This window comes from Prionailurus bengalensis, chromosome C1 (assembly GCF_016509475.1).
Source record: "Prionailurus bengalensis isolate Pbe53 chromosome C1, Fcat_Pben_1.1_paternal_pri, whole genome shotgun sequence".
NCBI classification, from domain to species: domain Eukaryota; kingdom Metazoa; phylum Chordata; class Mammalia; order Carnivora; family Felidae; genus Prionailurus; species Prionailurus bengalensis.
The window spans coordinates 7,767,091-7,790,468 of NC_057345.1; the positions used below are offsets into that span (position 1 = coordinate 7,767,091).

Sequence of the window (23,378 nt, forward strand, 5' to 3'; positions counted from 1 at the left end):
ATTTGCCCTAAAGATGTATTTCCGGTTCTGGGTCTCCTGAGGGATGGCCTGGGGGATCCATCCCCCTGCCACCCAGACCCTCCTCTCCTGGCTGGGCCTGCTACCCAGAAGCAGCCGGGGTTAGGGCAGGGGGTAGCGATGAGGGGTGAGGAGAGGGAACGGGGACTCCCAGCTGCTGCCCGGGCCCAACTCAGCTGCCGGCAAACTCCTGGGCTTGGATTGTTTTGACTTGAGTCGGTGAAGCTGAAATATTGAGTCACGACGGCCCTAAACTTCATTACCAGCTTTTAACGCAGATTACTAAGGGAAAAAAGTTGCTTTTAATTGCTTCTCCCGATTAGCATTTCTGGAGAAGAAACTAGTGATTAATTACACCTTCCCACTTCCACTCACCCTGGCCACGGGGGTCCCAACCCCAGGCTACCACATGGAGGCTCAGGGGCAGAAAAGGTGCCTGTTCTGGGGGGGGGGGGGGGGCCAAGAAACCAAACCAGAGAGAAAACTTGGGTGGGGAGCGGAAGGTGAGGAACCTGCCCAGAGAGGATTCGATGGAAAACCAGCAGCTAATGGTGCCGGCAGCCACGCAAGGGTCCCTACACCCGCTGCCTCAGGCCTCTGTGTGGAGGCTCCAAGGTCACGAGGACAGAGGCAGGGCAGAAGTGCTTCTGCCCTCGTCCACATCCACAAGACGTTAACCCTCCCAAAGCCATGGGCCGCTGTTCCTTTGGAGCGACCGCATCATCGAATGAAGAGGGGCCCCTGGGTAGCTCTGGCCAGGCGGGAACTCCCAGCCCGGCCCCAACCCTCTCCTCTTGGGTCTGCACCTGCTGGGGCCCGGAGGCTTCCTGACTCTGCCGGGGAACAAGGGAGAACCGAGGAACGAGGCCGGGGCTGGGGTGCTGGCAAGATCAGGCCCAATTCTCACACAGAATAGAAACCAGAAGGATCTTCCCAAGCCTTTCGGTTCAGCCATCCTCCTGAGCATGAAGCTACCCAGGGGTGGCAAAGGGCTTGGGCCCCCAGGCCCCTCCGCCAGCACCTCTCCTGACCCCAGCCCTGCTTGCCTGAGTGGCCAGCCCCACATCAGATCAAAGCCCGGGAGGATGGAGTTGGAAGTGTCCAGTCTAGTTAGGAGGGAAGGCCACGGATCTAGTGCAGGCCGTGGAGGCAGAAAGCAGAAGAGCCTCCCACGCATGCACAGACACACACGCCTGCCCACCCAGACATGGCCCCCCCCCCCGCCTTAGCCTGGCATTTTGATGCTGGCTGACACCCCCTCAGAGCCAGGCAGAGGCACCAGCTGCACGCCTGGGACATCCCTGTCACCCCTGCAAGACGTCCCCAGCCTGCCCTTCTGCTCTCTCCTGTCACTCCCCCTGGAGGTCAAGCCTCCAGAGCTTTCCTGGAGGGCTGAGCTGGCCCATATGGCTGGGAATATGTTGCCAACATGGGCAAGAACTCACTGGGGCCCCCGCAGCCAGCTGTGACGGCCCCGTGCTCGCTCCAGGGTTAGGGCTGTGTAGCACTCACCCCGGAGTGTCGAGGATTGCTTCACTGTTACAGCATCACTGTTTGGGGTGGCCTGGCTCGTCCTGACCCGAGCAGGTGACACCAGGACCCGGGAAAGTAGAGCCTTGTATTAAAGGCCCAGGAAAAAGGGACAGTGGCCCACGTCAAATCTGACAGGCCGCCTATGGGAACTCACACTGTAAATTGTGAAAAGACTTTCCACGTGGAAAGATTGCTAGGATCCCTGCCCATAAACTGGGCTGGAGGTTAAGCTGGCCCGAATGGAAATGAGGAGGAGGCCTTAGACAAACCCTTTTTTTGGGTTCTACGTGACCGGATGCACGGGCGAGAGGGTCCAGAGACGCTCAGCCCTCGAGAACACGGATCGCATTTAAAGCCACAGTGAGAGGAACTGTACGGACTGGGTCCAACCTCCGACCCGGCACTGAACTCGTGGAGCAGAGGCACAAAACAGGCTTCGGTGCAGTCTCAGGGCCAGAAGGATAGCCAGCTTGGAAATCCCTACCGAAAACGGTGCCAGAGACAAGCAGGCCTCTGGCCCTCCCTCCACACGCGGCCGACCAAGAGATGCCTAATCCTCTCTGCCAGGCTTTCTCAGCAACCAGCATAGTGCCCTGGATGGTGCTTCTCCCTAATCCACAAGACGAGACACAGTGCCCCTGAAAGCCACGGGTGGTTCTTGGCACCATCAGGGTGGGTGCGTGAGAGGGGAGAAGATGCAGGGCCACAGGGGGCATCTGTAAAGCTGGAGCCAGGACACTGGCTCCTTCCTTCGCCGCTCACTCCATCAGCAAACCCTATGGACCTGCCCTCTCGACACACGGACTCCGTACCCTTCTGTCCATTTCCACCTTTCTCGTCTCAGCGGCCACAGCTGCCTCCCCTCTGGCCTCTTGGTCTCTGCTCTTGCCACCGTGCCACCCACTCTCCCCGCCGCAGCCCCAGCCATCGTTTTCATTTTGTTTTAAACGTTTATTTCTTTTTGAGAGAGAGAGAGAGCACGCGCGCACGAGCAGGGGAGGGGCAGAGAGAGAGGGAGACACAGAATCCGGAGCAGGCTCCAGGCTCCGGGCTGTCAGCACGGAGCCCGACGCGGGGCTCAAACTCACGAAACGGGAGATGGTGACCTGAGCCGAAGCTGGTCACTTAACCGACTGAGCTGCCCGGGTGCCCACACTTCCGTCTTTTTAAAACGAAAACAAGACCACTTTACCTCCCTGCTTGAAACCCTCCTGTGGCTTCCTGTCACCCAAAAAATAAAATCCCACCGTCTCCCAGCTCACTAACCCCTACATACCCCATCCACTTCCCGGCCACCAGGACCTTCTTTCTGTTACCAGAGGTACTGAGCTCATCCCACCTCAAGACCTTAAGACTAGTGCTCTCTTTGTGGAATATTCTTCTGCCTTCAGCTGGTTCAGATGGTTGTCGACTTCCTATCCTCCCATCTCAGCTAACTCTCACCTCCTCAAAGTGGCCTCCTCTGACTGCCCACACACCTCCCACTACTCCGTCCCGTGTCCATTCTGCACTAATGGTGGCCTTGTTCTTTTTTGTGGGTTTCTTGTCTGCCTGCCCAACCAGAATTCCAGGAGAGCCAGGGCTGTCTTGTCCAACTCTACCCCCAACGATTGGCAGACACCAGGCCCTCAGGATCTGTTGAATAAACATTACCAGATCTTACGTGGCGCAGCCAGAAACAGGTAGAATCTGAGCTAGACGGGAACGGGGCTGCGGACCAGGTGCCAGCGTGGACTCGCCCCTCTCCCACACTCTGGCGAGTTGAGGTAGGGCACCTCTGAGACCACAGATCAGCCCTGCCACAGACGACATGGGCCCACGGCCAAACCCAGTACCTGGAAAGGAGTGAGTGAGTGCAGCGGGGCTTGGCCGCGCCGTTCCCTTTCGGAGCCCTCAGAGTCCCCAAGCTTCACTATCAAGCCCCAGACGGCCGATGCCAGGATGCGGGAGCCCCACGGGACGCGTGGAGCCCGTACCCTATGCCGGCATGGCCCCTGGGAGTCAACAGTGAGTGGAAACTTCGGAAAGGGAAAAACTAATGGGCATGTTTTGCCGAGGGAACAAAGAAAACAAAAAGCCTGCCACTGAGAACAGAACGGGCAACATTCCCCCTTCAAAGGGGGCTCCACGGGCGCTTTGGCAACCTGCTCGTGCACTGGGCCCAGGCGTGGCTAGGGAGGCCAGCAGCCAGAGGCTCGAAGACACGTGGGCCTGCCTTCCCAGGACCCGTGATCATCAGAGAAGCAGAGTCAGGCAAGAAGAGCTCAGAAGTGGAGACACGCAGGCGCTGGCACCAACACCCCAGCAAGATGGTCCTGCCGACAGTCTCGACACGGCCATCGGCGGACAACAGCGGCACGCCTCCAACGTGGCCACACCAACTCCTAGAGCGTGATCACATTCTGGACACCGGGAAGAAGAGTCTCGGCCACACAGTTGTTCCTCCACAGTAACCCAGGGCCACATTTACATCTGATTTGCAAATCCCTGGCTGCATCCAAGGCTTCTGCTAGTCCCTGAGGTGACGCGGTCTGGCGCGAAGCAGGCCTACAGCTCTGGGGACCTCTCAGACCCCAGTGGGCACCAAGGCACCCATCACTGCCAAGCGCTTCCTCCCTGCAAGTTCAAAGTCCAGAGTTGCAGAGCCTGGCCATGGAGGGAGGGGCAAGACACGCCTGATTGTGGCGCCCTTGGGGAGGGACGGCGCAGGGTGGTAAGCCGGGGCCGCTGAATCCTGTGTGGCTCACACGGGAGGCGTGGCTCGAGGCCTCTACCCTCCCAACCATTCTCCAGACCCTCAACCTCTGCCCCTGTCCTACCAACCTCTCTGGGCTGGTTCCCTTGGGATCCTAAGAGAACACTGAATAATGACCAATAGGTAGTGAGGCACCTGCTGTGTGTCAACCCCACCTGCCACCCTCCCCCCCCCCAGCAAAAACCACCACGTCTGATATACCTGCAGGCAAATATCTGACAGTACAGCCTCATAGACTGCCCATCCCTGGCATGAGTGACCTTCCTTAAGCGAGGGGTCATTTTTGAGCCTGGATCAAAAGACACCTGTGGCTTCTCCTCTAAGGAGGGTCCTGCCTGGGCTGGAGAGAGCCCCCAGCAAGTCACATGTGAACTCAGAGCAGCGTGGCAGCCTGCGGACAGCGTGGCAGTCCAGAGGGACCGGACCCACCGCTCCCAGAGGTGACGTTCGGAAAGGACTCTAGGCCTCCCCTGGAGTACCCGCGTGCTGCTGGCACCATTCAGTGGCAGGATTCTTAGAGGCCATTATTCCAATCTGTTTATATCACAGGTGGGGACACCGAGAAAGCAGTGAGTCAATGTCAAAGCCAGGGCCAATATACAGTGTCCTGTTCCTAGGCCCGGGCTCCGTCCTCAATCCTGTGTCTTCTTACTTTCACCTAGGGTGCCTGAGCTAACCCCATCCAGGTCAGAACCCTCCTGAGAAAGGCCTACTGGGGCTCTCTCCCAACAAGGAACCCCCACACCGGCCAACTACAGCCCCGACCCACATCTCCCAGACACATCTGGGAATCAGGAGCAGCTACCTTTGTGTCCCAAGAGACCGGGGTCCAAAGTCCATTCCACTGTGCACCACTGGAGCTGCAGGGTCCCCTTCTACGGGAGGGCTGACAACCGTGGTGGCCAGAAGGGCAGATGGGATGGAAGGGGTCTTGGCCTTCAGTCAGCGAGGTCTGTTTGCTACCGGAACGAGAAGGGAAAACAGATTATTAGACTCCCGTTGAGATGCACGTGGCCCCTCAAGACAGGACGGACGACAAGACGGCACGGTTCCGACACTCGGCGTGGTAGGGAACCATCCGGCAGTCGCTGCTAAGAGATTCTCGGACCCTGCCTGCCAATCGGCGGACGGCATGGCTGCGGTGAGGGCCAGGTCTGACCCTACAACCAGTGCACCCTTTGCACCATTATTAGCCAACTGCAAAGCAGTTGTCACAGCTAACAAAAGAAGCAGACAGGTAGAAACAATAAGAGGCCAATCAGATGCCACCCCCAGGTAATAACAGAGTGATCACACCCAAGGCTCGGCACCCCGGGTGAGAGGTCAGCCTGACGGTGGATCAAGCTGACGCTGGAAGCCAGATCAGACCCACGCAACCGAACCAAGCTTCGGGCTCCCCAACCTCCACTCCCTCTAGACTTTCCCTGGGCCGGCTCCCAGCTGCTCCCATGACCCCCCAGTGGCCCTGTGGGAGTCTCTAAAAACAGAATCAACAGGTGTCTCTGCAGCTACCCAGGATGGGTCAGTTTGGTTTCTTCTCTTTTCCTCTTGCCCACCCCCCGCCACCGTCCACGTTGCTACTGCGCCGTCGCACCCCGTAAAAAAGAAAAGAGCTTGAGTGCACGCGCCCAGAAGGGGGCCGCTGAGATTCCTTCGTGATAGGTGTTGGGCCAAAAAAAAAAAAAAATGTGGCCAAAGAAAGTTGGTGCCCTGCGACCAGCAACCTTTGTGTCAATTTAGGCAAATATTGTGGTGTTTCCATGGTGATTCCTGTTTTGAATATCCACTACACTCACTTTTTAAAGGGCTTTTCCTGTTTGCGTTTCAACTTCAAATCTGTAAATATTTTTGGCCTTTTTAGAAAAATTAGCCTGTGCGCGTGCAAGCACAAACCCGGCACCGGACCTCCGTGCACACGCTCCCAGGCCTGGAGGTCCAGCCCGATGGGCGTGAGAGTGGGGTACGGAAACTCCAAGGGGGCTCTCCATCTGCTCCCACACCCACCGTGCCTACGGGGCTGGCATCAGGGAGTGGGGTGGCTGAAATTCCAGTCCTTTCCTTCTCCCTCGACCGACCGGGCCATCCACACCACCTGTGTGCTCGCTCCCAAAGCGTGTGAGTGGGCTCGGCCTGACTCGACAGCGTGGCATGGTGTGGGCAGTTACCCGGCAGGTTCTCCAACATGGCCCAGCCCTCTGATCCCGAGCCTCCCTCGAGGGCACGAACCCCTCCTCTCCTGCCTCCCAAGGTCGGGCCAGTGGAAGGGGCTGTTGGGCAGTGAAGGTGACAGATTCCAGCAGCCGCTGCCCCCACCTCTGCTCTGGGCCACGGCCACGGGCCACGGGGATGGGCCAGTGATAGTGGCCCTGGGCTTGGATCGCCCCGCTCCCACCCCACCCGTCAGCACCATACAGGGTTAACAGCGGGTTTCCTGGTTTCCATGGATTCCCGCCAGGCCCCTAATGTGAGTTTCGTGTGATTTGGGGGAAGTGGATTTCCTTTGTTTTCCAGTTTGGGAATATTTTTTTCTTTAAAAAAGAGGAAAAAACACTTTAATGGGAACTTCAGGGCCACAGGGAGACTTACTCTCTGGGCTCTGCCATTCCCCTGCCTGTTGGTCCAGGATCCCCCAAAGCCCTGGGCAACCCACCCGCCAGCCAAGTATCTCCAAGCCAGAGGAAGGGGTGCCTCAGACCACCTACAGCTCCCCGCCCCCAGAACATTCTTCTGCTGTGTGTGGGGCGGGGGGGGGGGGGGTGGGTGGGAAGGGACAATTCTATTCCAATATCCCATCAGAACGACCGACCCCTGCCCCACCTGAAAAGCCAGCATCTTCTACGGGTGGCTCACACTCTCCCCTTCCAGCCACACACCTTTCCCAGGGGAAAGGTCAAGGGGAACATTCCCACCTCCCTGACTTCTGGCAAAGAGCGAGAAAGACCAGGGTCTGACCACACGCAAATGGGCATGTGAACCATACCAGGTTCTTCTGCCCTGGCTCAGAAGGGGATTCCAGTCACAGGGGACCAGGGTGTCCCAGGCCCTGGTGGGGCCCTTGTCCAGCCTCCTCCAGCTGAGGGAGGGGCCTGCCCTGGGCAGAGGGAGCTTCTCACCTTGGCAAAGCAAGAGCAGCTGAATAAAGGGTGTGGCCTAGCCTCCTCCTCCCCCTCCTCCTCAGTCTTCCCCATTCCTGCCATCCTCCAGCCCTGCCAAGGTGTGGCCTTGCTCAGGGACTGTCCCCAAGCAAGCAGCCTGACCTATTTACCAATCCAGGGCACAGGCCCTGGGGCCTGCCATGGTCGGGGCCCTCCCACGGCACAGGCCCCGGGGGCCATGGCAACAGCAGGAATCTCGGTCAGTAGGTGGAGAGCCCAGAAGACACAGCTCTCTGGCCAGCAGCTCCAGGGTGAAGGGGTGAGAAGCCATGTGTAGGTACAGAAATAATACTGGGCCGAGAATCAGAAGATGTGAGTCTGAGCCCCAGTCCGGCCACCTAACTTGCCGTGGACCATGGGACAGGCCACACGATCTCCCTAGGGCCCCCCTTTCCTCACAGATGGAGAGGACACCTTTCTCCCTCCTACCCAGCAGGGCTGGAGGGTCATCCCCAAGAGATGAGCAAGGTGTTACCGGTGCTCCAGCAATGTCCTCGACTACCACCACCTTCTTCTTCCACACCTCTTCAAGGTAACCTTCCAGAATCCACTCCAAACAGGCCATATGCCTCTCTGCTCTGCTCCTCACACATCTTTCATTGTGGCATTTAAATCCATACTGGACTAAAGTAATTTGTTCACGAGTCTGTCTCCGCCGTTGGGTTTTTAACTCCTCAAGGGCAGAGACCAGGTCCTAATTATCTCTGCGTCCTCAGCATTTAGCACAACAGCTGGCCCACAGTGGGCAGCGTAAGTGTTTGTGGAACTGAACTAGTCCCTGATCCCGTGTCAGGATCAGACGGGCCCGGCACAGCATCATCCCTCTCCAGCGACAGAATACTTCACCGGCTGTTTTCAGGCTCCCTTCCTTCTGGTTCCCCTAAGCACAGCCTGCACCTTGGTTTTCGCGCTCCAACATTAGCGCCATGAATGAGCAACTTTCAGGTTCACGGGGACCGCTCGGTTACCCGATCCTCCTCCAACGGATGCCGGTAAGTATCGACGGAGCTCCTACTATGTGACAGAGGGCACGTCGGGAGTGGAGGGCACAGCAGCTGAGAGGTTTTCACCCTCATCTGCCGGCAGGCCTACGTGATGCCTTCTATTCGTCAAGCACCACGCTAAGTATCGTACGCGTGTGATCTCGCCAAATCTTTACAACGTGAGGTAGGAAGCGTTAGGGCCCGTGTTTAGATTAGGGAGGGGAGGCACAGAGAGATATGAAGTGACTCGCCAAAGGTCACACAGCTCAGGCCCGGACTCAGGGCCCAAACCACTTCACAGTTCTTCTCTGTCCCCACCCCTGGTCTCTTTCCCCTCCAGTATCTCAGTCCTCCTGCCCCCCCACAGGTCTCCATCAACCCCCCGAGAGCCGGCAGAAAGCACTCAGAGATCTCAAAGGAGGAAGGACGAAGCTAATGCTTAGGTGTTTCCTTCTGGCTGGGCTGTGAACGGGGGCAGGTGAGGCCTATGGTGAGGTGCCTGGTCGGCAGGAGAAACCCCTGAACCTACTTAGTAAATGGGGTCCCAGTTGCGGGCATGGCCTCCGGGAGGGGGAAGGGGTCTGAGCAGCCCGTTGCTGTCATCTGGCGAGACAGGGACAAGAAGGCCACCAGAAGAGGGCCGCTCTGAGTCATGAGGTTCTGTGGGAATGGGACAGCTTCCATTTCTTCTCTCCAGACAAGGGGCAAGCTAAAGGGCTTTACCATGAGGATGGATTTCTGCTGGCTCCCCCTCACTGAGACCACTCGCAATGCACGTCTGCCTCGGCGATGTGGGACTCAGAAACAGGGACTCGGGAGCCCAGTTTGCACCTGGGTGAATGGGTGTGGCCAGGGCACCCATCGTCCCCGGGGGAGAGAAGACAACAGGAGGTGACCTCCACTGTAGAAAGATCTACACCAGAGACGATAAAGGGGTAGATAGAAGGTCAGGCTAGGACGCGGAGAGGACAAAGCCCTAATGAGCAGATTTCAGAAACCACCCGGAGTGAAAACAAAAACACAGACGGGTACGTTGCCCAACTTCGGGCTGTATGGAAAAGGGGAAAGAAAAAAAAAAAAAACAATAAAAAAATCCACATCTTAATACAAAAATCCTACATGATGTGTTGTGGCACGAAAATGTTTTTCACTGCATTTTTCATCTGTGATCTCACACGGCCTACGACGGGTCCGCCCAACGCAGTAGGTATTTGATGGTACACAAACAGAGCAAACACATACACAATTAACCAAAACAAGGGCAGCAGATATTCAAATTGGTCCGAGCTGGCATCTCAGGGCTTCAGGTGGCCTCCGGAGATGGCTGCTGTTGGCTCTGCGCAAGGGCCCCCCTGACCGCTGAGGGAGAAATAAAAGGGGGAAGAACACAGCTCAAATGGAAGGAAACGTGGAGTTCTGTGAATTCTCAGAACTCAGCAAGCAGAACTCCCGGCCAGCGGGTTATGCGGCCGTTCTGCGCTTCAGGTGCCGTCCCGCTGCCGACCGGGGACAGAGAGGGGACCCACGCCCCAGGAGCCCCTCCTGCGTATCGCTCACCCCAGTCACTGTCTCCTTTTTGTTCCGCCCCTCCCCCCCTTTTAATTGTTGGATGAGTTTACAGAGCTGTGTGCCAAAAACAATCAACTCTAGGGAACAGAGTTATACAAAAAAGGGCGTGTCGCCAGAGGGAGACGGATATCCATGGAAACCACCACCTTTTCACGGCAGCCTAGGTGAAGCCGGGACGGGGAGGACAGCGTGGGGGTAGGGAGATAGACTCCACTCAGAACAGGGCCCCAGAAAATGCCGGGGTCGCCAGTGACCTGAGGGAACCACATCAAGTGGGAGGGTCGGGAGGAGGGATTGGCCGGAGACCACCAGGAGGGCAGGGCTGCTGGGACTCGTGCGAGAGCACTCGTGCAGGCACACACACGTACGTCACCCTGCCAGATCACGGGGGCAGTGCCACACGGTGTTTAGCGTACAAGCTTTGGAGCCGGACTGCCCGGTAGGAATCCAGGCTCTGCCGTTTACAATTTAGGTAATCTTGGGCCAGCGACTTTAACCTCCCCGTGCCTCAGTTTCCCTGTCTATAAAATGGAATACTAAATCAAAAAGGCTGAAGGAAGGCGGGGGTAGGGTTTCCAGGCTCCGCCACAGTCCAGGAAAATAACAGCCGATGTTTGTTAAGCAGTAGGTGCTAAGGATTTTAATACATCAATATGTATAATCATCGCAAGAACCCAACGAGGGGGGCTATCGTCTCAACCGGATAGACGAGGACGTAAGATTCAGAGAGGGGTATAACCCACCCAAGGTCACCCACTCAGAAGCGGTTTGAACCCAGGCCTGGGTGGCACTTTCAAACGATACCACGTGGCAAGGGAAGGGGAAGGGGAGGGGTTGGGGAGGGAAGAAGGCAGAGATGGGCTCTCAGGAGGCTCTCTTTCCAGACTGGACCGAAATGCACAGCAGTGGGACCCAGACATGTTTTTCTCAAGCTTCCAAAGGGAAAACAGAAATCCTCCAAAGCCAGTGACTGCAGATGGGAGGAACAAGGAGCAGGGAAAAGTGGAGGTGGCCCACAGGCCCAGGTGGTCACATTCTTCAGGAGTCCCCATCCCAGCCCTGACTAGAGAAGGCCTTGTGAGCCTTCCCTCCCGCCCGGGCGGCCATCTCCAGCCAACAGCAGCACCTCCCAGCAAGAGAGGCCCAAAGGCCTGGGAAAGACCCTACTTCTGGGTCAGAACCCTGCGAACAGCCCAACTGTCTGCCTTCCCAGAAGCTAGCCAGATCCCTGGAGGGGACGGGGAACAGGCGAGGGGCGCGAAGGGGAGCACAGGTCTCCCCTGTGGCCAAGGCCAGGCCGGCGGAGCTCCAGGGAGGCCGAAAGCTGGAGTCAGAGGCTGCCTGCCCTGAGTGGTCTGGTCCTCACCCTGCTCGGAGACGGAGGCCACAGCAAGCTTGGTGGCTCAGCCCTTTCTGCCATCGACCACCCAAACTCATTCAGATATTTCCTCTCTCACTTGCTTTTTAAAAAAAATTTAATGTTCTCTATAATTCATCCGTCCCAGAAGATAATCGATAGAGCCCGTAATGAAAATCTGAGCCATATTTTATGATCCGCTGCAAGCAGAAAGGGCCACATCAGCAGGTCCGGTTTTGGCTCTCCCTCTCTGTCTTGCCCACTGCTCCGGGGATCACTTCCCCAGGCGGTCCTGCCCACAGCCCCCCACCCAGAGCCCTGCCCTCAGCCACGTGAGGAAGGCGCGGACGGCCCCTCTGGAGAAGAGGCTCGAGCCACAACCTCGGCATCACCCCAGCACCCCAATGCACTCACTCCACCAACCCGTGACAGGATGGTCACCTGCCGTCGCGAGGTCCTCCTGGAGCTGCCCCTGGACCTGGGATCCCCAGCCCCCCTGCCCTGCAACCTCGCAGCCATCTTTACTTGGGCCCTTCCAGAAGCCTGAAGACCCTCACTAGGATCTGGAGGCCTGAGCAGGCTGGCCCCCCAACCAAGGCATTCGGTCCCCACCAAGGAAGGCTGCCCGCTGCTCCCTGGGGGGGCTCCTGCTAGGGGTTGGTCCTTGGGGGCTCTCAGGGACACCTGGGACTCTCAGGTCACTGGAGGGTGGGTCATTAGTGCTCATTTTTACTACCTCCAACACGTCCCTCCTCTCCCTGGTCTGTGCCCTGTGAGGTGACCGTGTGCAAGGGCCAGCTTGAGGGGACACACTGGGGGCTCCGGGGAGGCAGCCTCCTCCTGCTCTGCCAGGGCCAACTGGGGGCAAGCAGAGCCCCGCCCCTTACTCTGGCACCACCACTGGGAGCCAATCAGCGGGCAAGGTTCTGTTCCTCCCAGAACCCCTTGCTGCCTGGCACCAATCAGATAGCGCCACAGCATCAGTGTGGGACCAGGCGACCCCAGCAGGCCCAATCAGAGCCCAGAAGATGTTCCAAACACCCAGGGACAAAGCCTCACACCAATAAGAAGGGTGATTCAGCCCCATCATGAACTATTATGCAGCCGTTAACACACATTGGCCCAAAGCAGGAAACCCCAGATGACTCTATTGTTTAGAATGCTGTCCAGTATGGCAGCCGCTGGCCACATGTGGCTCCGGAGTCCTTGAAGTGCACAGCGGCTGTTGACTGTGGCACTGAATTTTTTATTTGACTTGATTTCAGTTAATTTAAGTTTAAAAAGCCACATGTGGCTAGAGGCTACGGTATTGGATGGGGCAGGGTTAGACAGAGAATTTCATCGATGTAAAAAAACAAAAAATTCTTAATAAAAAATTTAAAAGCCTATTATATCTCAAAGCAGTGGAATAATCATTATTAACTATAATAATGAAAATAGTTAACGTTTACGCGTGCTGTGTGCCAGGCTCGGTGCTCGATATTTTATATGGATCCTCACAGTGAATCCAAGACGCACACGATCATCATCCCCACTTTACAGATGGGGAAACTGAGATTCAGCAAGCTTAAGGAACTTACCCAAAGTCACACTGCTGGGGGGCAAAACTGGGTTTCGAACCCAGGTCCCTCTGTTCTCCTAACCCCTGCTTTTGATGACCACGCTACATATTTTTAAATTGTTTTCTTCACACTTTTTTTTTTTTTTTTTTTTTGGTCTTTTCCAATGAGCCATGAGCATGAGTGATAATCAGGGAGAAAATGTGTTTTTTAAAAAGACCTAAAAAGAGACAAATCCTCCTCCCTCGGTGGGGAGTGTAAAGAGAGATCTCTGGGACGCCTGGCCAAGTGGGCTTCTAGCTTTTGGATGGAGAAAGAGAAGGCAGTGTGGTTACGGGCCCCCTCTGTCTCACGCTCCCACTGCCCAGATGCCCACGCTTCGGAGGCCCGGGGCCCACAGACGATGCTGGGCCTCGGATTCTCCAGCAGCCAGTCTGCCAGCAGCGGGATCCAGTTTCCTCCCAGCCCCACCCTGGAGTCAGTTCCTGACAGGTTTCTCAGCAGTTTTGCAATCACCACCCGGGTCTGCATCTTAAAGAAGGCGGCAGGCCATGGGGCTGTCTGCAAAAGACAACGCACACCATTCTTACCGTGGACCACCCTTTCCCTCTACCTTCTAGAAGAGCCAGGAACTCTGGGCTAGCAGCCCAAGCCTGGGACATGCTGTCTTCCCTCTGTGGGCATGGAGAGGCTTGTTTTTCCCAGGGGGGCGGACAGTCATTGCCTCCCTCTTGGGACTGCATCGAGGCTCAGAACAAGGGGACACACAGAATCCCCTTGAAAGGTCTATGATGAAAGAAGAAGCCCCAGCAAGTACTGAGCCTGGGTAGAAATGGAACCAGGGAAGATTCCGAGTCGTTTTTGCTTTTTTTCCCATAGCACCAACCAGGGGGTGGGGAATAGGGAGCGATTACCCTCCGTGGTCGGGTTTCCATTTCAGCTTTTTCCCCCCTCCTGAGAGGCATAGACGGTTCTCCTTTCGGGGCAAGGAGGATAAACGTCCTTACCTTAGAAAGGTTTTTTTTTTTTTTTTCTTATTATTATTATGGATTTTTGGTTCCCTGCTGTCTGCAATTCTCTGTCATTGCCAATCTACCTTAAGTTCCCTTGGATTTATATATTTATTTTTTGGGTTGGTTTCAGGTGCTTCTAGTTTATCAAACAATCAGCCTTGTGAGGTACACTGGGTGTTTCCAGAAATTACATCACAAAAAATCATGCAATTAAAGCGTAAGGGAAAAAAAAACATAGCTGTTGCTTCATTTTGTATTTTAATTAGCGACTTATTGTAAACGTAGACTTTTAAAATGGAGGCGCCTAAGCAAAGCCAGTAAACAAGTTCTTCTAATGAATTAATTTCACCTCTTTCCTCCTCCTCCTCCTCCCCCTCCTCCTCCTTCTCCTCCCCCTCCTCCTCCCCACCAGCCCAACTGTCATCTTCCGAACTTCTTGGCCTTCTTTCTGTCTATTTCACTCCTTAATCCTTGCCCGATACATTGTAGGAAAGGAACCCCCCAAATAAAAATAGGAGCCCTGGCCTGTATGATCGCAGAAGCCTTGATGGTGAGCATCATGGCTGAGGACCCAGCGGGCCATCTGTCACCACACCCCTTGCTGTGTCCCCAGCCCTGCAAACTCCTCTCTACTGGGTCCCAGAGATCCCTCTGCTCCTGCCCGTGCCCTGAGCTCGGGAAGGGAGAGAGGAGGAAAGCCCAGCACAGTGGTGACTGCCCAGGCAACTTGTTGGGGGGGGTGGGTAGGCATGGAGCACCTGTGGCAGGAATGAGGTGAGGCAACCTGGAGAGAGAAGGAAGCCCCTGCTTCTGTGAAATCCAAAAGCCCACTACTGGGAATGAAGGAGAAGGGGCACAGGAGGGAATCTGTGGTCAGGGAAAGAGAAGCTGAAATTAAAAGTCTGTCTAGGCCACATGGCAGCTCAGAGAAAGGACACATCCATCAGCCCCAGGTACCCCCAACCCCTGGAAGGGTAGACCCAGGCTGCCACCCTTGGTGAAACATCAGACGACTGGCGTAGAATCTCGCTCCTCCTCTCATAGAAAGTTCCCAGCCTTGGTGGTGGGAGTGGGGGCAGAGGGAGAGGGTAAACTCATCTGCCTCTTTTAGCCTAGTTTCTGAAAGAGAAGGCTGAAGATGGGGACAGGGTTCCCAGGAAAGGTAGACAAGCCCCAGATGTCCTAGAGAAGGGCAGATCCCCTGGAAGCCGCCTCTGCCCCACATCAGAAATATCAACCGGCCGCTTAGATGTCCCTGTTCACCGGAAAGTGTCTGAGCCCTCCTGTCACCCCGGAGGCTAGGCCAGCTTACCAAGGGCACGTGTCCGCCCCAAGCACCAGACAGGAGCACACCTCCTCCCTAGCGCTGCATCTCCAAAACCAAGGCAGAGACACCGTGGAGGAACAGGTCTGCCTTACCGACCCTCTCCTGGGGCAAGCCAGGGCATTCAGCATCGTGGGCGAAACTCCACACTGGCCATTTTTACGTTGAGTGGGAAGAACCCTAACGACGTCCTTCGGAAGGGCTGTCTTCCACCTGCTCATTCCCATCTCGGACCATCCTCAAGCTGGGATCCCCCTTGCCTCGGACACCAGGCCCGCTCTGGGATCCCCTCCCCTTCATTACAACAGGTGGCCTCCAGACAAAACTGGCGGGGAGAGGGGCACTCGAGAAGGCTCTAGAACACCTGGCGGCAGAATCCTGGCCCCCCGCTCTCTAAGATGCCCAAAGAAAGGAAAGAGGGGAGGAAGGAAGAACCAGAGAGGAAGGGGCTGGACCTCCATGTTATCATTGCACCGGTGGGAAGCCAGACCTAGCCTCACGACAGATCCTGCTCGGTTCAGCTTCAATCGGAAAGGAAAGCTCCCATCAAACATGGGCTGGGCAGGGATGTGGGCACCGAGATTAGGAATTTGGAAAACCATCTGAGGAACCTGGCCCTGGGAAGACAGCAACAGGATTTAATACCTTATCCCTGCTGTCTGGTAAACACCCTGAACCATCCCCGCGCTCCGTTAGGCAGCCTCGGATCCTCAGGTGTGCCGGCGACGGGCAGGTAGAGACAGACGTGGGCAGAGACAGGAAGGGAGGGAGTGTGGGCCTGGGGGGAGGGGGGCGGGGGAGGAGCTGGCCTGGGAGGTAGGATGGGTGGCAGCCAAGCCAGACAGTCAATGAAACAGCTGACAGGTGCAGGGAAGGGGGGCAGGGAGAAGAGAAAGGTGAGCCGGGGGTTTGGAATACTTGGGGATGCCACCGTCACACCCCGGGGGGCTGAGTGGGATGACAGGAAGGGTCACAGGCTTGTGGGCCAAAGACCTAGAAGTTCTGGCCGCCTCTTCTTCCGGTTAAAAGGGCCACTGGACTGGAGAGGGGCTACGGACCAGGCCGCAGGCACTGGCCCAGCCAAACCAAATGGGACAAGACCGCAGATAGGGAACTACCACGGCCACCTAGGAGAGCAATCCACGGTGTCCTCTAGGGTCACCCTCTTCCGAACACACAGGCATATGCCGAAAAGAAAGCCAAATCAATCCACATAGAGCTTCCTTCTATCCAGGCTGGAGCTGATGTGTGAAAGCCAGCCCCGGGAGGAAGCAGAGAGGGCGGGCGGCAGTCCTGAAGTTTCACAGAAGAGCCTCCGCTCTCCAGCGGTGGCCTGGGGACAGTTAAGAGTAGACAAGTAGAGAAGACAAGTAGACAAGTAGACAAGTAGAGAAGAGGTGCCCAGGGTCCCGGCTGTGCCCCGGGGTGGTCCGGGGGGAGCCACCTTGGCTGTGATGCTGGCACAGAGGCGGGGCCTAAGTAAGGTGCCCCTGGAGCCACCTCCATCACTAGGCCACACCACTAATCCTCTTTTCCCATTTCCGTCTGCTCCTTGATGTAATTACAGTTTTGGATTGAAATCCCCCCGGAGCGTAACCCCCCTCTGCCTGATGCACTCTCTAAATCCTTGGGTACACAGCCATGCATCTCCCCGCTCTCAGAGAATCGGAAACCATTTCAGACGCTAAAAGTCGCACCACTTTTCAATGTCCCCATCTCTGGTTTGTTTCAGCAGCCCTCTCGAAGCTGTCCTCGCCGGGGCCACCTCGGCCAGCTTAGGTCCTCCCGCTCTGTCCCCTCAGCCACCAGGCCCTCCCGTTTACCCCGCAGTGGGACAAGAGGTTCCTGGCCTGTTATGGGGCTGGGCCTAGAGTCCCTTGTCTCCTGCATGAGCCCCAGATCCCCAGAAACGCCACCTGCAGACCCCTCATCCAAAAGGAAGCCATGAGGCCCAGACGCAGAACTTTCCAGCCCTGGCAGGAAGCACGTGGGGTGCCAGCTCTGCGGCCGGAGGCCTGAGCCTTGGAGATGTTCCCAGCACCCAAGTCTGCTCCAAACGTCACCCCACAGGCACTAGAAAAGCCACCAGCAGAGTGCCCACCCCCCTCTGCTCCAGTGCCAAGTTCCCTGTGACCCACAGCGTGCTAACACCCAGAGCTCACGCCGTCTGCAGTCAAGGAAATCTTCAGTTGCCTCTGCCATCTCTGATCTGCTTCAGTTTCTCAGCTCAGTCTTGCCAGTATCCACACTTTGAATCTTTGCATCAAACACACACACGCGCACACACACACACACACACACACACGCCACTCCCAACCAAGGCAGAGAGAACACACTGACAAAAAACCCACAAAACCGAGGGTTGGGGCTGGAAACCCGTGTCACCAGCTCACCGTTTCCCCCACATCAGGCAGGCGGCCAGAGAACCCTGGGCAATACACGCTGCAGGCCTCGCCAGACATCAGTACACTTGTTCGGGTCCCTACCCTTTGGAAGCTGGTCCCCCAGTGCATCGCTTCGGGCCACTGCTGCTGATAATTTCTCAGAGATAAACAAACCGGTTTGGATGAAACAAGCGTCAACCTGAATTCTTCACCCAAAACTCAAAATGAAACTCTCCGATCACCTATTTCCTTCCCGTCTCCACCTTCCTGTGCCCTCATTTGCTTCCCTAAAACTCGGACAAACTGGATTTTTATTTTTTTTGGCTTGGTTCTCCAGCCTTTTCATTACTACCGCACCTGGGACCACTGGGGCCAACCCTTCTGAAGGGATGCTGGCTTCCCGAAAAAACGTTTTGCTTCCTGTTTCTTAAGAATGCACAGGTCAGGGGCGCCTGGGTGGCTCAGTCGGCTAAGCATCCGACTTCGGCTCAGGTCATGATCTCGCGGTTCATGGGTTTGAGCCCCGCATCGGGCTCTGTGTTGACAGCTCAGAGCCTGGAGCCTGCTTCGAATTCTGTGTCTCCTTCTCTCTCTGTTCCTCCCCCATTCACACTCTGTCTCTCTCTCTCCCTCTCTCAAAAATAAAGATCAAAAAAAATTAAAAAAAAAAGAATGCACAGGTCAGAAGGAAGAAGAGACAAGGGGAACACATGTCGGAACCTCTGCTGGGCTGGTTTCCTGCCTGGGGATGCTTTTTCTTGGCTCCTTTTAGGCTCAGGGTCTTTTCCTCCACACTCCTACTGCTCCCCTCAATTTTCAGCCCCTTTAGAAAGGGTGTGTGTGTGTGTGTGTGTGTGTGTGTGTGTGTGTGACATCTGCTCTGCCCCTCCTTTCTAGGCTCAGAGGGAAGAGGTTGCTGAGTTCCCCTTGAGGAGTCACCTGGTTAATCGAGGCTCAATGTCAAGACAGGAAGGAGGCCAAAGGGCAGAGAGGATAAAGACACAGCCCTGAGGTCTGTGGCCACGTGGGTCTCCCCGCAGGCTCAGTGCGTACATGCTCGTCTACTACCCAGAGTCCTCTGGGCCTGGCACTCTCTCGCCCACCTCCCCGTCCTACCCAATCAGACCCCTGTGCCCCTCCAGCCTCTCTGCAGAACACTGTCTACTTTCTGCTCTGAGCTAGTCCGGAACCTCTGCCAGGGCTCCCGCCTCCCAAGTCCCCATCAGTGGGGTCTGCTCGGTCCCTGTAGCTAATTTACACCCGTCAGGGTTTAAAATAGCAGAGGCATAAATGAAAAGTCCAATTTCTTCAAATTTGCATTGTAAAACCATCCTTCAACTTCCTTGAAATAAATTTTACTATTTTATTAGTGCAAACAAAATGGTAATAAAACACTAATACAGCGCCTTGTATCCAGGGGAAGAGCTAAAATTAACATAGAGCGAGCAGTGTTTGCTATTACATTCAATTACCTTTTTACTTGAGATTTACATTCTCATCCCCTTAATCTCCATAGTAGTGCCTTCAAAATCATTCCTCCCGGTCTCTGCCCTTCCGGAGCCCCCACAGCTGGAAGCCAGGCCTCCTGCCCAGATGGCGCTCACCCTGGGCATGGCGCCTACCCCTGTCACCACAGCTGCCTCTTGTCAGAGGGTACCACGTCTCTCCCCTGCTCGTAATTTCCTCACGTCTCGGCCTCTCAGGACTCAGCAAGTTCAAACCAAAGGGCTCCGACACAAGGTACATTCAGACACGCAGCTATCAATGAGCAGGTGCATGGGGCATGGGCCGGGGGCACTGCTCCACAAGCCTGCAAAGGCTCTCCCTGGCATAAGAAAGGGGCAGGGAGCTCGTGGGAGCCCTGAGGAAACTGGCGCCTCTGGTTTGACAGGTTGTCGGAGAGGGTTTGCTGCACGGCACAGCTGGGGACGCTGGACCGGGGCAGGAAGTTCAGCTGTCCTGACGGGGGACGAGACGAGGAACCACTGGGGCCAGCCTCTCATTCTGTACACGGACGGCAAAGCTGAGGTCTTGTGGCTGCTCCCGGGCGACAGAGGTGGGGCTAGAAGGCCCCTTGTCCTGGCTCACCATCCAGGGCTCTTTCCTCTCAACAGAGTCCCTAAAACCAGACCAGTCACTCCAACCACAGCCACAAAGCGTCCGATGCTCCAGAAGGGTCCCTCTGTTTCCCGGAAGAGGAGGAAAGCAGAAGTCCTCGTCTGGGACCCGTCAGCCTTGCCCCAAGCCACTGGCGGAGACGACCATGTTTCCAAATGGCCCCAAACTCTGTCCCGGTTCCACATCTGTCACGGACTAGCTGTGCGATCGTGGACAAGGTGCCTCTCCTCTCTGGGACTCAGTTTCTTCATCTGGCACAAGAACTCCTGTACTGCCTTCCTCGCAGTAACGATCACGAGGACGGAAAGATCAAGAAGGCACGGGAAAGCCCACAGAGCCTCAGAAGCTCCACCGCAAATCTGTTCCCAACATGGCCTGGACAAGGTGAGACGGGGAGGCAGGGCTGGAAGCCTCGTCAGGGCCTCAGACGCGGACAGCTGAGTTCCAGGCCAGGCCACCACAGGCCACCTGTGTCTTTGCCTCTAACCTAAGAGACTGCTCTTTGGGGCACCTGGGGTGGCTCAGTCGGACAAGCGTCCGACTCTTCATTTCGGCTCCGATCATGATCTCACGGCTTGGTGGGTTCAAGCTGCCAGCATGGAGGCTGCTTGGGATTCTCTCTCTCCCTTCTCTCTCTGCCCCTCTCCCACTTGTGCTCTGTCTGTCTCTCCCAAAATAAGTAAATAAACTTAAAGACAGATAGATAGATAGATAGATAGATAGATGACTGCCTTCTCTTACTGGTCAAACAGCGGCCAAAGACCCTGGATTATTCCCACAAAATCCTTTCAACTAATCTTGAAGAAAGACTCACCAATCCGCCCAGGGTCCAGGCTACCTGACAGGTTCATTCACTAGGAGGCGTCGTTTGGGCCAGGGAGACGAGACAAGGTGATACGGGAAAAAATATATATACAAGGCCGCCATAAGTTTTGTTCAGCCCAGCTATTACAACTGGGGAAAAAAGTGATTAAGGGGACACACACGGTCACACTCACGGTCATACACGACCACACAACCACGCACAATCACACATACACCATCACCCACACGCCCCCATTCCCCACTCTACCCGCCCAAGGTCTTTCTTCCTGAATCTCATCCTCAAAATGTCTTCCAGTGGCCATTCTAGTCCAACCTGGCACTGCACCTTGCTCCTGATTCACAAGGAATTCCAAGTCCCACGGGCAAAGAGCTGCTTCCGGGACACCAGGATGTAGGAATTGTATTTAAACCCAACTAGAAGTGGGGGCAATGGCTGTTGGCAGTTGGGCATTATCGGCCACAACAGCCAAGCGCAACACCCACGGTCACCAGAGCCCAACCTGGCTGTCCTTGCTCCAGCCCTTTCCACCCAGGCCCCTCCAGTCCTACCTTCATCAGGCTCTGGCCCAGAGATGGGCTTCCCAAAGTAGCTTTCTTATGCAACAAACGAAAGGCAAAACCCACTGCAGGAAGCAACCCCATGTACAAAACGTGAGGAGTTTTATTTGGTTCAACCTGGCCCACTTCATTTTTTTCCTCCTTCTTTTTTTCTCCCCACCGGGGAAACAAAAGAAAGTTTGTTGGTGAGGCTCAAACGTTTCTTGGGCCCTGTCCGAGTTCTACCTTGTTTTTCTTTTCCTTTCTGTCTGCCCCCCGCCCCCACCCCGCCTTCCCTGACTCCCCACCTTGAATAAATAAAGCACCCGAAGCTGGCACAGGCTGGTAAGCTAAGTACAAACTATCTCATAATTTTATAATTTTTTTTAACACACTGGCCTAGGGTTTTGGGCAAAGGACAAAAGCTATTGTTGAACAGCATAACACGAAGGTCTGAGTCACCGATACGCCTCGGCTTCTGGAGATCTCATAGGTTTCTGTGGCTGGCACAGCCGGTGAGCTCAGCACCCTGCGGGGGCCGTGGGTGCAGGCGCCCTCACGCCTGGCGCTGCCCCGCCCCCTCCCCCTCCCCAGGCTCCCTACTGGGCCGCCACGTTGGCTTTGTTGGTTTTTAATCACAGGGGGAATTTAAAGAAAATGTTGTGAAATAAAAAACAAATCACCGTGGTCTCACCGCCCATGCTATAATTTTCATTTTGGAGGATTAGCTTCCAAGCTTTGTCCATCCGCATTTGTGACTTTTTATACAGTTTCTATCATGGCGTTCACTTGGCCTTCGGTGTTTTGTTTGTTTTTTTTCACTCGCGTAATAAACATTTTTCCGTGTTTCGAAATCATCTTCAACATTATTACTTGTACAGGTGACACAGTATTTCTTCCGCCCTGTTATTCTTGGGCTGACGCGATGAAGCCAGAGGGGGAGAAGGGGGCCGGGGGAGACCTTTCCGTGAATCGAATCATGTACACACACGCTTCTAGGCGAGGTGGGGGCTTTGCCTGAAAGAGCTGGGTCGCCCTGGCCTTGGAGGGTGAACCTGGAGGATAAGCAGAGGCTCCGCCGACACCCGGCCACGCACGCCCCTGCCCTCGTGCCCAGAGAGACGTTGGTTCCAGCCATGGCCTTCATCCCCACGCTGACCTTCACCCCCACAAGCTGTACTTCCTCTTTATGAAGCGCCCTGGCAGCAAAAGGCCCATGACAACACTCTGCTCTCCATTTTTATATCTGAATATCTCAAAGCACTTAGCAAAGACTTTCATTTTCTCATTACCCCGAGGAGAGGAGGTCATTCGGGAAAATGGTACAAATATTCCCATTTGTCAAAAGCAAGAAGGAAGTGAGTTCAAAGGAAAATTCTACCACTTAACTGTGCAAAACCAACCCAGGAGGGAACGCAAGGGTCTTCTCTGCCCGTCCATTCCCCCCAGTTGGCTTTTTCCAACGCCACTTCGGGAACCGCATTACGGAAAAGATGGCTCAGGGCCAAAGCCAGGTTTCCATTTTGCTGAGAATCAATCTGTGGCCCCAGCTCAGGGGACCTTCTCTCCCTCTTACTTCTCAGCTAAAGCCCATACTCTCTTATGGTTATAATTACATAAATTGCAGATTATACAAATATATACGGTCACCAAAGGAAAAAAAAAAACAAAACACCAGAAGGAAATACACTAAATACTAGAAGTAGGTGATAGTTAAACTACGCGTGAATTTTTTCCTTTATTTATTTTCAAAACCTATTTAAAATGCGGTTATATTTTCCAGGCACATGTTTCAGAGTCACGCCAGCCTGCATTGCAACTCCGGCTCTCCTTTAGCCAGCTGGGTAAACTCGGGTAAATTTCTTAACCTCTCTGAGCCTTATTTCCTGACCGGTGGTACAACAGGAGTCAAACCACGACCTGCCTTGTGTCCCTCAATCCCACGGAAAGTCACAGCACAGCGTCTGACACATAGTTGGTGCTCAGTAAAAATGTCTATTTCCTTCCTCTTTTAATAAGCTGCAAATGTAAAATCACCACGGCTTGCTTGCTGCCCCTTGGGGACAAAAGCAAGACGCTTCACCTGTATCCTCGCCAATTTCCTCTACATCTTTCGTCCCTTTTCCTGGCTCCCCTCGCTCCCTGAGCAAGCTCCCAGCACACAGACCTCAGGCTGCCGGGTCCCCGCTCTCCTGTGACTCTTCTGTGACTCACCTGCAGGGCTTGGAGGGGGGGGCTCTGGACGACA

General features: G+C 55.3%; 1 protein-coding gene across 1 annotated transcript in view; it reads right to left on the bottom strand.

The window, feature by feature from the left end:
- CASZ1 (castor zinc finger 1) overlaps positions 1 to 23,378 on the bottom strand; it is a 148,195-nt gene that overhangs the window by 109,994 nt on the left and 14,823 nt on the right. Inside the window, exon 2 of the mRNA XM_043578558.1 lies at positions 5,112 to 5,265. The gene's annotated coding sequence lies outside the window, so the exon portion shown is untranslated. The remainder of the gene's footprint in view (positions 1 to 5,111; positions 5,266 to 23,378) is intronic.